The sequence below is a fragment of the Chionomys nivalis genome, chromosome 11 (assembly GCF_950005125.1).
Source record: "Chionomys nivalis chromosome 11, mChiNiv1.1, whole genome shotgun sequence".
NCBI lineage: Eukaryota > Metazoa > Chordata > Mammalia > Rodentia > Cricetidae > Chionomys > Chionomys nivalis.
This window is the reverse complement of record NC_080096.1, coordinates 23,366,575-23,371,622: the sequence shown is the minus strand read 5'-3', so window position 1 is coordinate 23,371,622 and position 5,048 is coordinate 23,366,575.

The following is a 5,048-nucleotide window of genomic DNA, read 5'->3' as shown; positions in this document are numbered from 1 at the left end:
TCACATTTTTTTTGTTGTTGTTTTTCAAGACGGGGGATCACAGATTTAACATGTTCAGGGACCCATTTATTTCTTCCCTAGGATTTAGCTGGCGTTGCATCTTGGAGCCTCCCATTCCCATTTCTTACAGAAGCCTGGCATGTGGTCTGGTAAACAAGATCCTCACCACCTCCACTGGTGCTGTTAAGATGTCTGGAGAGCATTCATTTGTGATGGGGTGTGAATAAGTCACTATACGTGCTACTGATAAAGACAGTTGTCCTCATCATCAGCTGCCTATACACACAGGAGGAAACTGGCCGAGCACAGAGAACTCTCTAGGGCTAGGCAAGGATGCTCCCTAACCTGCTCCTCCAGTTCCTGTCTATTCTTAGACAAGTTCCTTCATATTTAAGCTTCTGTTTCCTCATTCTTAGATAGCCACTGATGGTTACCATATACCTGGAACTGTTCTGTATGTTTTAAATATGTTAATTAAGCAACATATAAAGCAGGTACTATAATCCCATTTTACAGACACAGAAATCGTGGCACAGAGCAACTTAACGCCGCAAGACGCTGCTAAGAAACGGTAAAAACTAAGATTAAGCGACACAGGCAGTGAGGGTGAGAATCTGTAGTAAAACTCACTTCACGGGGTTGTGTAGTGAACTGTAATGAAATAATGCGAATTAAGGCAAGGGCAAGGTAAGACAGGGCTGACAGTAGGCATTCTTATTTTTATCTTGGCCTGGAAACGGAGAATTCGTCCAAAGCCTCCGGTTTTCTGCAGGAACGCAGCAGAGACATCCGCGCTGATGTGAGGTTCTCCACTATGGGAGGCTCCTACTTAATGGTAGCTGATGGACCAGAAGGCCGCTTCCAGTAGGGCCTGGGTTCCAGGCATCTCTGACCAGGTCGACCGTGCCCTACGCCGCTCCCATCCCGGGTTGACAGGTTTCCCGTGGGAGCCCCGCACTCGGCGAAGGCTCGGGTTTCCACTAGTGCAAGTTGCGGGTGTTAGGGGATTGAGCTGCAGCTCTTGCTCTCAACCTATGGTTCTCGCAGTTTTTCAGGCCGGGAAAGCCAATTCCTCCTCCCGACAGACAGAGGGCGCACGAGCACACGACTCGAATCCGAGAAGTTTGGGGGTGTGGAAGTGACGTCACGAAAACAGAACTGCGGTGCTTGGGGGCAACGTTGAAAAGTTTCCCCAAAGCTCGCCTCCCTCGCACTTTTGGTTCCGCGAGGAGGTACTTAAGCGTGCTTTCCTGCTCTGACAATCTGATGTGTTTTCAGATGAGAAAAGTCAGTGTCCTGGATAAAGGGACTTCTCATATTCGTTCAGTGCTTCCCCCGCATCCACTCCGAGCATAAGAACCCAGAAAAGAGGGCAGTGCTTGGCCTAAGGAGGACCTGGCAAGGGGTCTCAAAACTATAAAGACTCAGGGAGGGACTTCCAGTGTCAAAGGAATGGTTTGCTGAGTTAGAGCTGCCCAAGTTAACAAATAAAACTCAGGACGCCCTGTTAAACCTGAATTGCAGCTAAAGGAGTAATGTCTTGGCCTAAAAATACCTCAGATACTGCAGGGATGGACATATACTCACAAAAAAATATTTATATGCATTCAAACTTAACTGATGTCCTATATTTTACCAGGCAATCCTATCTTTAAAGCCACTTAGGAAGCCATACTAAGGCTTTCTATATGCCTACAAGCCTCTCATAGTAGCCAGCGCTAATGGTTTCTAGTTCGGTTCTACACAGATGTAATCCTGAGGTTATTTCCCTATATTGTTGCCTCCCCGTGGTCCCTTTAAGTGCAGGAAGTAGACTAGCTTGGACAGGTGGGTTTCCTGGGATTGGGGTAGGGCTCTCAGGACAACATATCTCCCTGTGACTTCATGAGGCTCCCTGGCTGGACCTGCTTTTCCCAGGCTGGAGGAAGAAAGGAAGGAGGGGAAAGTGCCCACCAGGTGTTCTCCCGCTGCTCTTTTTAAACACCGTCTTCCCAGGGTCCTGTCACATACGTGTTTCAGGAGCGTGTAGGACTCTATTCTCTCATCCCTATTGCACTGTATGCCACTAGAGGACACACAGGGACTTAGCTCTGCACTGCCAGTCTCCACAACGGGTCACCGGCACATTAAGTGTTGGATAAATGCTGAAGGAATCGCCGTCAATGTAAGCACTAAGCCTTGGGCTGGGGACTTGATAGCCATCTGCTCATTTGCTCCGATCTGGGTGAGGAGAACGCGGTGAACAAAGGAGGTCCCTCTGTCAGGGGTCTCCCCTTCTGGGCAGCCTGAGAGGTGCACAGACAAGCATGCTGCCTGGTGTCCGGACCGGTGACGACTGCTCTGAAGAATGGAAGGACATCCTGGGAAGTGCTGTTTCTCAGAGGCTGGTCTTGGAAGTCTCCACCCAAGGAGAACATTCGAGCACAAGATCCTGAATGAAGTGGGTGAGCTGCAGGGAGATTGTTCTGGGGAGAGGGGGCAGTAGATACCGACTTGGCTGTGGGTGTTAGAGAGGAGGCTGGTGTGGCTGGGCCTAGCGAGAGGGGGCATAGTATAGGAGTCAGAGGTAGTTGGTAAAGGCTTTTGGGGTCATGCTTAGGGAAATGAAGTCACGAGAGTGACAGGATCTGGCTTCTGAGTGAGGGTGGACTGTGTAGGAGAAAAAGAAAGTGACCAGCCTTTAGAGGGAGAGCTTAGGTGTCTGTTTTGGGCAGTAGCAGGTCAACTGACTTCCCAGGAGCAGATGAAGGAGAAGGCAAGGCAGGTGTGGAGAGTGATGGAGGGAAGATGTCCCTCAGTGAGGTCCCAGAATAGAATATGTAAGGGCCACTAGCAGTGACTACTTAGGACAGTGCTCTAAGGGGACAAATGGCCAAGAATCAAGGAATTTAATGTCTGTGGTCAGTTTTCTCAACAGTGACCCAAAGCCCCTTACCATTTGTGACATTTAATGCTTTTTTTTTCTTCTTTCTCTTTGGAAAAGGAGGTAAGAAACGATTGAAAAGAAATGATCCCCGGGATTGGAGGGATGGTTCAGTGGTTAGAGCACTTCCTGTTCTTGCAGAGGACCAAGGTTCAGTTCTCAGTGCCCACATGGCAGCTTTCTAACCACTGTTCCGAGGGCTCTGTGCCTGTGGGCACTGTATGCATGTGGTGCATGTACATTCATTCAGGCAAAACATTCACGCATACTAAATAAAAATAAATCTTTTTTCAAGAAGAAATGGGTATTAGTATTCTCAAGTAACTCCTATCAAGGTCTGTCCTCGGAAAAGGAAATATTACATAAACATACAAAAGATGTCTGTGAAAGAGAGAGCTAGTCACGCTCCATACCAAGCTGGAAGTCACTTCAAAAGCCACCAAGGCCCTCCAGTGAGGCACCAGCCCCAAAATTCAGCCCAGAAAGCCATGGCTCACAGGGACTCTCCACCTTTGAGAACAAGTGCCTGTTCCAGAAGGAAATTGACCTGTGTGTCCCTCCAGATCCACTCAGAAACGAAGCATGAGTGGGTCCAGATCTGCTCAGACAGCTGATGTGGTCACTTCAGGAAAGGCCTCACAGATGCTGAGACCAACACGAATCTCTAAAGCATGGCTCTGGGTGGCTGGCGGGGACGAGGGAAGAGCTCCTAGCGACGTTCCTGAGTTGATGTCCTAAGCTTTCAATCTGTTCATTTTCAAAATGCAAAGACTAGACTCAGTCTTAGAGAGGAAGACACTCTTGATTTTGAATACATGGCACACCGACTCATTAGGTGACCTCAAAGTCATGTACAAACCCCAGAGTGACTGAAACTCTGAAGCCAAGCAGCCAGGCTTAGCCCAAGAAATGCTCCCAAACAGGCAAACGTCATAGTGAAATGGCCCAGATGGGCAAGGCACAGAGATGGTAAGAGTCATGTTGCCAAGGTTGGGGGGAGAGGAAATGGAGGGTGTGACTGCTAGGAATACACTGGGAGTATTCACCCTTACATTTTAAAGGAGCAGGTAAAGGAGCTTCCTGCCAAGCTGACAACCTGAGCTCAGTCCCCAAGACTCACATGGTGGAAGAAAAGGAACGAAGCACCTCCCAAAAGTTGTCCTCTGACTCTCTCTCTCTCTCTCTCTCTCTCTCTCTCTCTCTCTCTCTCTCACACACACACACACACACACACACACACCATGGCTCATGTGTGCCTGTACACATCACACAATAAATTTTTCAAAAAAGCAAATTAATAATTTTTCAAAAAGAGTCAATGTAGATCTGTGGCATTTGTCTTTGTCTCAGTCTCCCTAAACTCAGGGAGAAGAGGCTTTGGGAGGCCCACAGGAGCTGGGAGAAGTCTGAATTTGAACAACTTTGCTCAGCACACACGCCACAGCTTAAGAACCATAAAAGTACAAAGAGGCCTGTGTCCTGAGAACTGCCAGTCTGAGGAGACACTGGGACCCGTGGTGCTGGACAGCACAATGCTGTGTGCCAGCTTTGTTCTAACAGTTGCAGCCTGAGCAAGCCAAGCGTGAGGGTTACTCTGCCTTGCCAGCTTGGAAGGAGAGTAAGGCAGAGTCTACGCAAAGCCTCCTGGGGGCAGGGAAGTAGAGCCAAGATTGTAGCTCAGTAGTTGAGCCCTGGCCTGGCATGCCCAAGGCCCTGGGTTCGAGCCCCTCGTAGAGCAAAACTAAACAACAACCCCCTATTCCTTTGCTCTCTTTCTGGAGCTTCTCTGGGCCTGGTCTTAGCCTTCATGGTGCATCACACAGAGACCACAACCAGTCATAAGTTTAGGAAAGGTCACAGCTCTGACCCCTACCTCAACCAGGCAACTCACCCTGCCTCATGACACCAGGCCTGGAGGCCTGTGAGGAAAACAGGGATGAGTCAGAGAAGCAAATGCCAGCAGGTGATTCTAGGGCTCAGGAGAACAGACAGGGCTGAGGTGAGGAACAGGTTTCTACATGCCAGGTGGGCCAGGCTCTCTCTCAGCCTTGCCTACGCTGCTTTGTGAATGATTTCACTGAATAATTTTTTTAAAAACCTAAATATTTATTTGCTTCATATTTAC